Source organism: Tenebrio molitor, chromosome 1 (assembly GCF_963966145.1).
Source record: "Tenebrio molitor chromosome 1, icTenMoli1.1, whole genome shotgun sequence".
Taxonomy (NCBI): Eukaryota; Metazoa; Arthropoda; class Insecta; order Coleoptera; family Tenebrionidae; genus Tenebrio; species Tenebrio molitor.
The window spans coordinates 16043520-16059773 of record NC_091046.1 but is presented as its reverse complement, the minus strand read 5'-3'; the positions used below and the strand labels follow the sequence as shown (position 1 = coordinate 16059773).

At 35.2% G+C, this 16254-nt stretch overlaps 1 long non-coding RNA gene across 1 annotated transcript in view; it reads right to left on the bottom strand.

Annotated features, from left to right (window-relative positions):
- The window catches only part of LOC138122235 (uncharacterized), a 229788-nt gene that overhangs the window by 196075 nt on the left and 17459 nt on the right, over nucleotides 1-16254 (bottom strand). The window lies entirely within an intron of this gene.

Genomic DNA, 16254 nt, shown 5'->3' with positions numbered 1-16254 from the left:
TATAAAAAATCATATCATTATCAAATTCTTCATTTTCCTTATTCGTATCAGTTTTACCAATAAGCAAATCTAGTTTTTCCCGAATTTTCTCTCATTGAATTTTTGATTTGACTTTTCTTCGTATCGGAATCTAATACATACTGAACAGTTACCGAACTGTGGTGGGTTTAATAAATTATAAGTTGACAACATTCTGTACAACTGTACAAAATTTGTAAACGTCGGATGATCGTCAGCCGCTCCAGCCTGAGGTACAAGTGCCAAAAAATCTCTAAAATAAATGTTAAATCGGAAATACTTTTTGAAAATATATACCAGTAATGGTTCTAAAAAGAAATGCGCAATCTCTCTGTGTGTACAATACCCATCAGATAAGCGATTTTTTTTTAGTTATGTATTTAAATAAAGCAAGTAGTTTTCTAGCTAACATACGTACATTCCTTAGATTACCTCGAAAGGATCCTGATTAAACTTATTGCTTAGTACGTAATGAAATCCACAACTTAATAAACATTGACTTAACTGAATAGTAGATAAAATTGTAACGCGCAAACCTTCTGTGGTACTTTTTGTTAGAAACTGATTTTTACTAATTTGTCCATCTACGACCATTTTTTCCCATTTGTCTAAGTAATTCAAATTTGAATTCAATATCTGGAAATATTCTCAATTATTCCACGAAATGCTTCATTATATGTACTTAGGAACTTAGGTATACCTCAAGATCCTTGCTATTAACTCTGATAGCTTCTGCAGGGTGACGGCGCCGGCGGTTTAAAGCATGGAATAAATCACTTATTTTTTGTAAATAATATTGTTACATCTCAATGTTTTAAATAATCATCCTTATCCTTATAATATTTTAATCCATCCGCTACTGCATTACTAAATATCTAGACAACCCTTCAGATTTTTTTATGCAAACTTTATTGTAACCTTACCTGTGTAGCTAATTTGACTCGTATTTTATGTAAACTAGATGGTTTTAAATGCATACCCGTTATTTTACGGCAAATTTGTAAATTGTCAGGCAAAAAATGCAAAAAATAATAGCAGTCCTTCGTATACGTGCATTGGACTGAGCACTACCTTTTCCATCCTTTATATTGATCTCTCACTCGCACATGTCTAGCGTTCGAGGGACACAATCTCAGCGCTGGACACGCTACGTCGTCTTACCTATTATATAGTATATTATTCTCTACCGTGGTATATAGAATATAATATACAGTGCCTTTTTTTTATCGCTGGCCATAGTAATTTACATGACAAACATTTTAGATCGTGTTAATAAGCTTCTTAGCAGGAATTTTTAAGTAAAATTTAGCAGAATATTAGATTAGTATTTTATAAATCAATTTAAGTTTATTTTCTTGCCCAGAAGGGTTAGACAGTTACAAAATGTTCGACAAAATTTTTATGATCGTCTTAGCGTCTTGCATAATTTCTTTATTTGAAAAGGTGTTCACTGAGAATTGTTACCGTTTGACGTTTGTTGACGTAATGACGTCAGCCAACTTGGCAAGCTGCATGGTAAATTTAATAAAATTCTTTTTGCTCTAATTTCGTGATTATTTTGTTTTGTACAATGGGCCAAACTGAAATTGATTTATAAAATTAGTATTTTTAAATGAAATTTGGTAGGATATTAGATTAGTATCTAATATCCTACCAAATTTCATTTAAAAATTCCTTCTAAAAAGCTCATTAACAGACCCTAAACTTTTTAGCATGTAAATCACTATGGCCACCGTTAAAAAAAAGCACTGTATACAGGTCGCTATTAAGTATGGGTACAGTTGATTATTTTGAAAATCCTTTGTAGGATCTCCGTGAAACTTGGTATATCCTTAGGAGGATTTAAATTATATTTAAACGTATTTTTTTCAATTTTGTACCGTCATTTGTTTTTGAGATACAAGGCCAACGTGTTTTTTTTTTAAATGGGATGATGGGTCTAGTTTAACATTTTTGAAGTAAGCATTTTTTTCTGAATTTCATGATATGCTACATGCATATCTTTGTCTGTTTTAAAAGCTGAAAAAGATATTTTCAGAAATTTAATTTTCAAAATTAATAAATAATAATAATAATAAACCCATGTTGGCATTGATAATGCTGTCATTAGCAATCTGCCACTTGCATATTAACCAATATTAAACTTGTGTGCAATAATTTTGACCATTTTCGCATAGTAGGTATAGAGACATTTGCCCAGACATAATACAAAATAGCAGATTTTGTTGTTTCTACTGTAAATGTAAAGGGGATTGAGATCGCACCACTCGTGTAAAAGCGTAAGATTTAAACAGCTGACCCGTGATTCGTTACCTGCATAGTGCGTTCACAATCGACAGTTCAACGCCTACTTCGACGCCAAATTTAAAAAAACACCGGTTATAGATTAGAGGCGCGGTTCGACTGGCGCCAATTTAGTTGTTGTGTTAATCATTATACCCAGTAAAGTAAGAAGCTGGTGTATTTTTTGGCTCCTATGTTTTCTGCTCGGACAAAAACGCGTGGTTTGAGTCGGGAAATGAATTAAGGATTAATTTATTTCACGAGGTGGAAAAATGAGGTGATGAAAAGAGGAGTCGTGAAAATTAATTGGCACCACAAGTCACTGTGGCAAAAAATTAAGAAGCCATCCAATTTTTTGGCAGCAAAATCTTTTTTTCGAACAGAAACGCGAGACTGAAGTGGCCAAATTAATTAACGATTAATTCATTTCCTAAAGAAAAAAAAATACGAGTAGGTGCTTACATTTGTTGTATACATAGCATGCAGCCCATATACATATACTTAATACCTATATGGGCTGCATTTTTTAAGATCTTCTTCATGTACTTATCTGTTCCAGATGTTAGCGATCATGTTGGCTAATCTAACTTTGTTTATATCCGCTCTTTGCTCTTACGTTTCCCTGTAATATGCACTGCAAAAGATTGTAAACTCGGTACAGGTTGCAAAGACACACTTGTCATTTGCAACAGCGCTTTTATGGCATTAGTCATTTGAAATTACTTTAAAACTGTACTTATATGGAAAATATTCAACCCAAACTATGATTTTCTGGTCCCTTTGTGCCTTTATTTGGTTCAGAAATATGAAAAAAATGCTGTTGCAAATGACAAGTGTGTCTTTGCAACCTGTACCGAGTTTACATATAATTGACTCAAGTTGCAAAAAACCACTTGTCATTTGCAACAGCATTTTTTCAATATTTTTGAACCAAATAAAGGCACAAAGGGACCAGAGAATCATAGTTTGGATTGAATATTTTCCACAAACATTTACAGTTTTAAAGTAATTTCCAATAACTAATGCCATAAAGTGCTTGTTGCAAAAGCAAAGTGGTTTTTTGCAACTTGAGTCAACTCTAGGTGATGTGTGAAAACGAAGAAGCGTTAGCTTTAATTCTGTGCAGTGGTGCAATGTTAATTATGTGCAATCTGATTAAAAAACGTAAAAAACATGTAATTATTGTCCTTGAGATCCCACGATACACTATAATTCAATTAATTATTGCAAAGCAAATTCTTCCGAAAGATTTGCATGTTACGCCACGAATTAAAGATTCTTGGAAAAATGAAGCAGGTCTGCCGGAGTACGTTTTAAAAACGTCCACACTTAAACGGCGAATCCCTTTGTGTTCCTCAGAAAACCGACAAATTATTCCAAATTAGACTAACGCTAAGGTGTGTCGTATCCTCGTATCCTATAATGGATACGTTAATGATTTGAATGATACGATCAAAACTACACACGGCTTCCTAGCGAACTGTATCATTTTTGCAACGCGAAGCAACGGGTTCGGCGTTACGTTTATGCTAGGTTTACATCATTACAACGGGTATTTTTTGCAAACACATGAACTTCGGCGAAGTACGCCAACATCACTTTCTCATTAATGCAATTTACTTTTTGTTCGAAACGGCTGTATGTTGTCTCGTAAGCGACGCGGGATTTCTGGGGGATTAAATTTGAGACGGCCTCTTGTGCAGCAGCTACAATACGCTCTAGAACGTTGTCTTCTTCTGAATCACTCATTTTTTTTCCAAAAACAGTTAAATAATCGCAAACTTTTAAAAATGCGACAATCTTCAAATCGTTTTCGTTCTTTATAATAAAAATGACAGTCACCAACCAAATATTTTCAGCCACCTATCTTTTAAATTCAATTTATTCGCGGTAAAAATTAATTAATATTTTACTTAAATCTTGGCAAAATTGTAAAAAGCCTTTTTCGCACACGACGTGTTCACGTCTAGTGCGAAAAAAGCCTTCGTATTGCAACTAGTTGTATAAATAGCTATTTTTCGATTATTATCATTATCCGTACGAGATACTTCTATTTAAGTTATTAGAGAAAATGTAGAGCATGCAATTCTCTACTTTTTTTGTCAGATCAATAGTTTCGTAGTTACAGCGTGTAGAAATTGAGAATTTCTTTTATTTTTGTACTTTTTATTCTTTTCCACACCACCACAGAGGTAGAGCAATAGGGTGCGTTTTTTTTTTGACGTGGTGTCCCAGGTGGGCATAGTCCACGTGCTGCGGCAAACCAGCCAAACAGTAAACTTCTACTGCATCGTGGACTCCAGTAGAAGTAGAAGTAGAAGCAGTAGAAGTTTACTGTTTGGCTGGTTTGTCTGCCTCACTGCGTTCGGCAGCCGCAGCACATAAAACTTCATTTTTGCTCCTCATAACATAATATACTATTTTGTAATTTGCCTCCATTTTGATTCTCTAATAGACATATTAACGAACGCGACGTCATCATCTGGGATGTCCTTATAGCCATTATTTCACGGAACATTTTACGAAAATTTTTAGGTTGGCAAAGGTTGATCCGTCATGCGTCTCAGTTTAAATTACAAAATGTGCAAAGAATTATTTATCAGGATTTATCAGGCAACAAATTCGCAACCGTATTTTTGGCAATTTCACGTATTTCAGCGGGCGTACATGAAAGATTATCTTCCATATTCGTGTTTTGTGATAGAATTTGGATAAAACAAAAGGCGACTTTGAAGACTTGATCAAATTTTCACTTTTAAAATTAAGATATTACCAACCGCCACAAAAATCCCCAAATCGAGGAAAGTAAACATTTTTGTTTAAAAACGGCTTAAAAGGGGCAAATTACAAAAAATTGTATAAAAAACCCGTTTCATAAGACCTTGAAGCACTCATTCTTTAAAATAACTCTTGGCTACGCCACTCGTTTTTTAATCTTGAATTCGTGCTTCAAGATTGGTCTTATGAAACTTGTCTTTTAATATACTATTAAAAACTTGTAACATTTCGGACCACTTTTATAAAGTGCAAGAGCAAAAGTTTTATTATCAATTATCAATTGTCCAAGACAGATTCTTTTTTTTATGTTCTTAAATTGGGATGATATAAATTCGGCGCCTATTGAATTTCTCCAAGTATTGAATTACTTTATTCTGAGCAAGGATTTTTACTTTTCTCAGATGAAACTTTAATTTAGAAATGGTTTGTCGTTGAGATCTGTTGATGTAATACATTTTCTTTTCCCTGTGAGTTAAATTTTTGATTCTACTACAACCGATTTTCTTTAACATTGTGTTGCCAGATTTAGATGCCCCTAATGATAGCAAAGCAGCTGGATGGTGTCTTTTAGGTTCAGAAGTATCGTCTAGTCGTTCAACAGGGAAACAGTTCGAATCTGCTCGTTTTCTTTTACGGCAAATAGATTGATCGCCCAAAATGGCGGGATTGTTAAATATATTTACATTATTAACATTTTCATAATCTCCGGACAATAGTGTGGGAACAACGTATTTATCTATCCTCGAGTGCTGTGTACTTGTAAAGCAATTATTACTAAAATGATTTTGACAAATATACCGTTTTAAAATCCGCTGAAATTTCGGTTGGTGAAAAACTATTTATTGCCTCAATCCACCGATTTTTTTCAATGTCTGAAGATGGAAAAGCAAAAAAATGTAAATTATTTACGGCCCCGGCAATGTACATTATGTTGATTTGCAGGCAGGTATTTTGCATTTAAATTTTATTTTACCCATTAGTCTTCCACTTATGCCGCAAAATATGTATGCAAATATTTGTACTCTTTTCGTTACAGGGGGCACACACTATTTGATTTCTTTTTGTCTTGAAACTAAAAGTATAACTTTATTAAGAAGTCAGTTTCACTACTTAAATTTTTACCTTTCTAAATTACGTAGCACATACACAAACTGCCCCAAAAAGATGATTTTTTTTTTCCTTTCTTTACTGCTTTCTTATTGACAACTTCTCATTACTGAAAACGTTGGATATTATAATTACTTAATAATTTAATAAATGCAAGTAATTCTTATCTTTTTATTCATCGAAAGTCTCATAATTTTATTTTTTCAGAAAAGTGTCAGTTGTTATGCCGATTATTTTTGTGGTGGTGTTACGACTTTCAACGGTGCTGGGATATGAATTTGACGAGTGTGTGTGAGTCGAATTCGAAAGCGCCGTTGACATGACTAACACCACCTCAAAAATGATCTACATAACATTGACTGCGAGTCGTATTTGGAGGACTATTTAATGAATCAAATTCCTCAAATTTCTTTCAGATTTTCAAATTGTACTATCGCGGCCAAAATATAAGGCATTCACGATCTTTTTGGGACCGAGTTGGCTATGGCCATCCAGTGATTTTGTTGGCAGTACTATTGCGGGCAAAAAAAGTGGGACATCAATGTCATTGTCTTGACTTTTAATGTGAAATAATCCTTACCTGATTCTAACCCTACTTTGAATTGATTGACGTTGTCATTAAGTATTGTAGGTTGTAGGGAATGATTGTAAGTAAGCAGGTAGTGAATATTTATTTAAGGCAAAGTTCCAATCAAAATCTACCTTTATCAAAAGAAGAGAGCATTTGGAAAAGGAAAATAGAAGTATAAAATAAATTTTTAAACTGTCAGCTGGAATAGTGTCAAAAAAAAATGACAATAAAGCTTGAACTACATCGAATTTTTCAAAACTGACAGAAATTTGATGTCCCACTTTTTTTGCCCGCAATAGTACCTCGGTGATAACTAAATTCCCTTAAGAAAATTGACACTTTTTGTGTTAGGTTAGGTTGTTTTAAGTTTAGGGTTATATTTTCTGAATAGGTACATCGTTGCCGGATCTCTTGAATCTGATCTGTTATTTTTAAATTAAATTAAATCGTTTAATAGCAATTTTTTATCGTATCAAATTATTTTGGCAATTTTGACTGTTCCTTTGACGGAAATTTAAATTATTTTTACATGCTTAATAAATCATTTAGTTTCTTACGAATATTAAAATAATAAATCTGGCAATCCGGTGGCAAGAAAATGTCGAACAGACACTGACAGAAAAAAAAAAATGCATCCGTTGCATCACTGAGTCAGTTAGTCCAACATGAAAAGAAAAAATCATAGCCAACTCGGTCCCAAAAAGATCGTGAATGCATAATACTTTGGTCGTCAATGTGACATTAATGATATTCAAGTGTAAAGCAAGCTTTAGGATGGTTAACCTTATTTTTTACTATTGTCAAAATCATTTTAATCTGTCAGTGTTATACGGGTGGGCTAAATCCCAGCTGCGGAGGCAGAGGTCAAAAGCGGTTTAGAAAGGCAGAATAGTCAAACTAAGTACTCCTTTATACAAACACATACTTAGGTGTCTTTAACAAAACTTCTTGTGGTAGATGTCTAAAACTGTGCCTAACTAACTTTCGAAGACAAGATGAAAAAACCCACTAAATCCTAATTCTATGTATCTGACATGTATCTCCCAACAAATTTTGTCCCAGTACAAACACAGTCCACTTATAATGTAACGTGATTTAATGTCACATAACACAAAGAACACAATTAAATAAATGAAAAATACACAACACAACCAATAAAATGAACAGAAAATCAAAATGTATAATTTTAAAAATACTAGTATTTAGTCATGGCGCCGTTAACTTCCAAAATTTTGCGTAGTCTAGAGGGCATAAAGAGGCATAAATTCCTATAGTAGTCCTGTGGCAATGATTGCCATGCATCAGTTATCGCATTCAAAAACTTCTCCCTATTCGCAAAAATCAAGCGGGACCCTTGCAGTTTTTTGACCATCAAACCCCACATGTTTTCAATAGGGTTGAGATCAGGACTGCGACTCGGCCAATCAAGGACGTTTATATTATGATTCTCGAACCATTCCGTTACCCTATGTGCTGTATGAATCGAGCAGTTATCTTGCTGAAAAATGAAATTATTATTGGGGTATGCCATTTGCACAGATGGAACCATAATATTTTCGAGAATTCTACTATAAACGTCACTGTTTAGCCGTTCTTCTACATGGACCATTACCCCAGGACTACCAACAGAAATCCATGCCCATAAATTAATAGAGAATCGTCCGCTTCTATGCGTATTTTGAACGTATTGCTGGTCAAATCTAGAATTTCTTGGTCTATATACTCTAATTCGGCCGTTATGAGAAGACTGAAAAACTTTTTCATCAGAAAAGACCAGCCTTGACCAGTATGCCTCATCTTTTGGAAGATGTTCCAACGCAAAGCTTATTCGTGCTTCCATGTGTCGTGGAGTAAGAGCAGTCTTGTTCGCAGCTACATGATTATTAAGCCCTCCAATTTTTATTCTCCGGCGTGTTGTTCTTTTGCTTCCAGGGAAGCCCGTTACATTTCTGGCGCAAACAGCTGTAGTAAATGGGCTATTTCGCACATTCTCAAGTAAAGCCTCATCTTCGGCAACTGTTGATATTCTGTGCCTGCCAGCTCCTGGTGCCCGACGTTCTATTAAACCTGTTCTTCGCCACTTGCTAACTACATACGTAACAGCACTTTTTGCTATACCCATTACTTCAGCAATTTGCCCCATAGACAACCCTTCAGAAGCAAGTAAGACGATTCTATATTTTTCAAAAACTGAAGGTGCCATATTTTTGACAAGAATAATTTTTAATTGTCATGTACATTGACGTTAATACTTGATTTACATTTGAAGTGTCAAAAAGTGACGACCAAAGTATTTTGGCCGCGATAGTACACTTCAATTTGTTAGAAAATAATACTTTTGTGTTCGTTTTTCGCTGCAAAAAAAAAATGTAATGAAGATTTTCATTTGTTTAAAATATTCACTTCGATTACTAGTACAATAGTCGACTAATTACACAAGAGGTTTTTTTTGTTCGGATAAAATTGAATTTTTTTACGATAATTTGGTTGCTTGGTAAATTGACGACACAAACTACCCGATAAAAAAACGAGTCTGAAGGACGAGTTTTTTTATCTGGTGGTTTGTGGAGTCAATTTACCAAAAAAAAACCAAGTTAAAGTTTAAAAAATGAAATTTTATCCTGGACGAAAAAAACCTCGAGTGTAATTCGATGAGATAATTTAATGAATAATAATAGGTAGATAATTATGAAAAATTGAATTCGCCATTTTGCACTTCAATTTATTACAAGCTGTGTCAATGTTTAAGATTGTTGGTTCGTTATCATAACAACAAACAATAATCAGGTTCGAAAAAGTTTGCCATGGAAGTTTAAGCACATTTTATCCAGATGCAAAGTTAGGGCTAACTTTATCCGTTTTTTTATACATGAATTAAATTATCTGTAATAATATCACAAGAGAGTGAGAATAAATTGAAAATAATTCGAGAGATTTTCGAAAACTTGTTGCCAGGCAATAGACACGAGAGCGCGGAGGGCTCGAGTGGCTATTGCCATTTGGCAACAAGTTTGAGCAAGAATCTGGAGAATTATTTTCAATTTATTCTCACTCTCGAGGGGTATTCGGGGGATTATTTTTTCATGAGTACAAAATCAAAAATACAAAAAAAAATATATATTATCCCACTGAATCGTTTTTCGTTCATTTTCAACAATTGATGACACTTACTGTCAAATTGAAAAATACGTTGTCACTAAAGAAAAATTAAAACAAAATAGCAACTATAATTATTCTCACTTGGATAATGTACTTAGATTATTCTCACTATAATAATGATACAACTGGACAGATTTGAACATGTGATCAAAAATGCTGATGAACTATTGGAAGTTATAAACATGAAAAAATAATCGCTGATATTTGTACTAGTCCAATATCCGCTGCAATTCTTTTGTAACCATGGAAATAACTAAAATTAAGTTTGTTTCATTGGTTGATGAACATTAAGTGACAGATGAATTAAATAGTCATAGGTATTTGACAAATACTTATGACCCTAAGAAGGTGGAAATAAACAAATATATTTCATTGCACTCATACATTTCTTTTAAATATGTGTAATTTTAAATGTGCCTATGGCCAGGTTTGGTAGTTGATACCCGGTAAGAGTGCAAAAAGGGTCAGTCTGCACATCCACCGGCTTATGTGTACATTGACCAGCAGAAATTATCTCTTATATGCACTTTGACCGGTAAAGGTGTACAATGTCCTAGTACTTCAGGTTAATTAATTTTTAGTACTTAAAGAAAAATGCAATTGATACTAAGATGTTATATGTCTATACAATGTATCTTTTACATATAGCTGTTCCAAATTCACATAATATAACAAAGACATATAACACATAAATTAATAAATATTTAGAGCTCTCCGTTGCCATGAGAAATCTTTGGTGTTTAGAAAAAATTTCGATTTTACCACTTTTACCTCTTTTTAAAAATTTAAAAATTCTGGATTTAGGTAACACATTGGTAGTTGAAATTCAAAAAGGTATATTATTATACTCATGTCACATCGTAAGGAAGTTCCTTAACATTGACACAGAATATAATAAAACACAACAAAGTCAAAATGTGGAGGCGAGACGCCGGTAATTATGTTGATTAGCACTGCACTATTACTTGACAGTAATATCCGTAATAGTGTATGTACTCCAGCAAAATTGCCGTGCCGCCGGGTGGTGGAGGGTTCAAACATGGTTTCTTAAAAAACAACAAAATAAATAAATTAGAAAATAAACTAAACTCCAGCCGCCTCCAGTCATCACGATTTCAAAATTTTAAATAACACTATACATTTTTAATACCGAACTATAAAAGATGAATGGGTACTTTTCACATTTTTTCTGTAGTTAGATTAGTTATTTTTATGACTTTGATCCCAGATTGTCGCTGCTCAATAGCGGTACAAAATATCGTTACTTCTTTTAACTCGTACTCCTAAAAACGATTTTTTTTTATAACCTTCCCTGTTGTGTCTGTTGGTGCAACTAAAATCGGTACAAAATTCACATTTTTCACTAAACTACTGAACCAAGATAAAAGATGATAATTTGTTAACATTTCTCTAGCAATAGATATTATGGCCAAAAATCTCTTACCTAAAATGTAAAGTTCCTGTAAATTTTTAAAATAAGATGATATCAACAACGTGCCAAGTTTTGAAGGGCTATTATATGTATGTAATAACAATAATAGATCTTTTCACTTAATAAAATTTACATTTTAAAATATGACTACCTATATAACCCTCGTACTGAAACATTCACAAAAACACATTCATTTGTTTCTAATTTTCACACGCAGAAATAGTTATTTATTTAACGAGTTCGTGTGTAATTTTGGCTTTTTTTGGCATGAGTGGACCAGTTTAAAACTCGAGTGAAACGAGAGTTTTAAAGGTCCACGAGTGCCAAAAAAAGCCCAAATTACACAAGAACGAGTTGAATACAACGTTTTTTTGTTCGACGAGCCCCTTAAAGGCTCCAAATCGCTTAAAACCTTTAAAATTAGCTTGACGTTTCGTTTTGACAAGTTGTCAAATTTATCAAAATCCGTTCACACAGGAGAAAATTCTCAAATTCTGACAGTGTCGAACAAAAAAATATATTAGCTACCATTTCATAAGAACCAGGATCTAAACAAAAATAAAAAAAACATTGTGGTGCAAGTAACTTACCTGTCACTGTGATAAGTAATGGGAAATGTCATGAAAAATGTATGTTATATGCACTATAATGGTTTTTTGATTTTTGAACAGCGTTTAGTAAGCAGCAAGCTGAAAATGACTTCTAAATAAGTTAGATTTTATTGACTTCACAAGATATATTTTTATGTCTTTTCAGATCTGCCTTCAAACAATACAAGACGAATGAGATTCGACATGCTTGACAAAGACACTGTTGTAAATAATGTTTATTACGTTTTCAAATGAATTGAAATCAATCTTCACTTTTAAATTTTAACTTATTGTAACTATATTCGGGTTCGCTATATTTTCTAATATTTAAAGAAACTTTATTTATCACCGTCAAACATCAAAATCTATTTATTAAACAATTCATTTTTCTCTACTCCCCCACTTCCTCATTCCACTCACTTGATTACTTCTCAGCCCACACTATCACTATTCGTAACACTGCCCCCCTTCTAAAAGATTGTTCGCCCCGAACAACTAATTCTGGTCGTTGTCTCCTGCGTAAGACGCCAGACGGTCCAAGTGTACCACCTTCATTTTAGCCCTGGGATGGCGCTGGATCCGGTATACAACGTCATTTATCCTTGTCAAGATTACGAACGGTCCTTCCCAACTCGGCTGCAGCTTTGGGCAGCGACCTTTCTTCCGTTGACGGTTAAACAGCCACACGAGGTCTCCTTCGCGGAATCCTGTCGTGTTCACCTTCAGGTCTTTTGGTGTTTTGCGAGAGGTAGTCTTCTCGGTGGCTGTCGGATTGGTTTGACGTTGCCGGTGTTGATGCGATCTTGTACGATGTTGGTTCTTCCAGTAGCCTCGTCTGCGGTAGCAAAGGCATCGCTTTATGTTCGAATAAAGGCCTTGGCTTTCTTGATCTGCTCGTCCGTGAGGCGTTTCCAACCTTCAAGGAAAAGTTCTTCTACGCTCGTTTCCTTGGCTTTTCCTTTGCTCGGTTTGGACGGTTCTTCTTCACGTCGGACAACCCGCAGTACAGGATGGTATCGCTCGATTTGTAAACCTTTCTGAAGCGTGACCCTGTTGTCACTCGAATTGACCGCACGAATCGGGATTGGTCTACCAGCCTCGACGAGCGTTCGTGCTACCATAATCGGTGTTTCCTTTGTCATGTCCGGGTCGATGTTCCCCGTCCGGTATCTCCCAGGATCTCCTTCCAACTCTGCCAAAACGATCTGTTCTGAGTTCGTCTGGAGACGCACCTTTTCGGAGACAATCACCCTTACTTCATCAATCGAGGCAGCTGAAAGATGTAACAAGATTTCTTGATTTCCGGTCTGCAGCATTCGATTCTTGATGTCCAGCACGAACCCACACTTGTTCATGATGTCCAGCCCCAAGATGAAATCGTCAACTATGTCCGCCACTACAACCCGGTGGATGACCTTAACACTTCCCAACTCGAGTCTTACATCGGCTTCTCCGAGAACTCGAACTGCTTCTCCGGTAGCTGTTTTCAGAATCAAGTCAGTTCCCTTGATTTGGAGATTTTTCAGAGATTCGACAACGTCTGGCCTCACTATAGATAGGGTTGCTCCCGTATCGACGGTCATAGTGCATGTGGTTCCATTTATGCGACCGTCTACCAACAAACTGTCGTTCCTTTTCTTCAGCGGCGAGACTGAGACGACCCTGGGGGCTGTGCTAGCCTGATTTAGTTTTCCGACTGCCTCGAAGTCGAAGGAGCTTCTTCGTAACGGCACCGGCCATCTGTACGAGCGGCAGTTCCTCTTCAGATGGCCTACCTTACCGCAGTTGAAACATTTAGGTCTTGCGAAGGAGATGGAACGCTGAATTTCTTCAAGCATTTTCGTCATTTTCTGCAGCAAATCTCTTTGTCTTTCGGTCGGTTCCTCGACGGTTACAGCTCGAAGGCGTTGCACCGTCGGGCGAGAAGCATTTTTCGCTGCTTCGAATTCCAGAGCATGAACAAGGGCGTTAGCACATTTCTTGTGTCTGGCGAGTCTCAACGCTAGTTGTAGCTCACCATCGCAAACTCCATCGACGAACACGCTGGTTCCAATTTCGTGGTGAAACTGCGCGGGACCGTTGGGGTAGGCCAGGTGAACAAGCCTCTCGACGTCTGCAGCGAACTCTTGAAGATTCTCGCCGCTTTTCTGTACTCTTGCTCGCAATTGTGACTGGTACACTTGGCTGAGATGGTGGTCGCCATACCGCAACTCTAGCGCTTTGACGAATGCCGCATAATTCTTTTGATCTTCTACGGGCAGAGTCTGTAATATCTGCAGTGCCTGTCCGCGTAGAGCTAATGTCAGCGCAACGGCTTTACCTTCGTCATCCCAATTATTCGCTCCGGCGGCCGCTTCAAACTGTTTCTTATACATGGACCATGAAGTCGTACCGTCGAATGGCGGAGGTTTTAGTTTCACCAAACCTGTCTCTAGTTTCCCGGATAGTCCTGTCTTAAGTCCTTTAAATTTTGCTTCCATTTCTTTTACCTTCCCTTCGAAGTTTTCTTTTATTCGTTCTACATCTTTCTTGATTTCTCCCACCTTTTCCTCTACACCTCTTTGGATATCCGTGACTTTTTCCTCCACTTCCTTCTTGATTTCCGTAACTTTTTCCTCCACCTTTTCCTTAAAGGTGAATTCTAGATGCTCGAGAATTCGTTTCTGTTCTGCTTTTTCTTCCAAACCCCTCTTTTCAATTTCTTCCAGAACTTCACTTGTTCGTTTCTTTGTTGTTCTAACAGCTTCGCTTTTTCTTTTCTTCGTTCTTCTTTTTCTTCTAAAAGCCTCTTTTGTTTTTCGATACGTTTCTTTTCTTGTTCTTCTAGAAACTTTTCTTTTGCTTCCCTTCGTTCTTCTTTTTCTTTCATAAGCTTCTTTTGTTCTTCAAGACGTTTCTTTTCTTGTTCTTCTAGAAACTTTGCTTTTGCTTCCCTTCGTTCCTCTTTTTCTTCTACAAGCTTCTTTTGTTCTTCGAGACGTTTCTTTTCTTGTTCTGCCAGTTGTTCCAGAAGAAGTTTCATTTGTTCTTCCATGATTTTCCTTTGGTTTCTCGTGATTCTCTCAGAAGATTCGGACATCCGCTAATTCACCAGACTTTTATGTTACACGTTTCTTTAGATCCCACTTCTGACACCAATGTAACGATTTCTATATTCGGGTTCGCTATATTTTCTAATATTTAAAGAAACTTTATTTATCACCGTCAAACATCAAAATCTATTTATTAAACAATTGATTTTTCTCTACTCCCCCACTTCCTCATTCCACTCACTTGATTACTTCTCAGCCCACACTATCACTATTCGTAACATTATTTTTGTGTTTATTTAAATTAATCTAACCAAGACAAATCACATTTGAATGCCGTTAGAACACATTTGTTTTTAATTTCCCGAAACAATATGTAATTAGATAATTTGCTTCAGTTTAGCTCTAAACGTTCATTTATTCATTTTTGAATTTTCATCCTAAGACTGATTCGGGTGATATTCATAAAAAATAGAACATGCTTATACTTATAATTCATAAAATGTAAGTAAATACTTTAGCAGAATTTAAGGAGATGCTAGTACTTAATGTAACATTAGCAATGCTTAGAAAATCATAGAGAGATAAGTTTCTACAACTGTATATAATTCATAAAATAGAGAAGTTACAAAAATAAAAATTAGTATCTACTTATAGAACAAATACTTATAAGCATCAATATTTAGATAAAATTATCAGTTCAACCTAAAAGTATATACTTGAATCAATATTCACAAACAGATGCTTGTTCTTATGAGTAGATACTTACATCATATAAGTATAAGTTCTTCGATTTTTTGGTATGATAAACACAGCATAGTTTAGTAGATTAATTTATAAGTCTAATGAACAGCAGACTTGTGATTTTATAAGTACATATATGCTTATTTTTGTGAGTAGTTACTGTCTATTTTATTAATATAGACAGTAGTAGAAACTGATCCGCTATGATTTTCTAACATATGCTAATGCTACATATAAGCACATTATAATTTTTATGAATAGTACCCTGATGTATTTGCTTAAGAATACGACACTTCAAATTCTATTGCAAATAACCTTGATGATCATCGTCGTTAAAATCAGTTCATAAACAAAGTTAAAAATAAAAAGATGTGAACCGGGTTCCATCAGATTAATTATTCAGATTGTTGTTGCGATATCTAAAATTCCAGGAACATAATTAATTTATTGGGAAGTACCGGCATCTATCAATAATTTATATTCCACTGGTAATCGACATTTTAAATCACTGACATCTCTCTTGCATAACAACAGCAACAACGA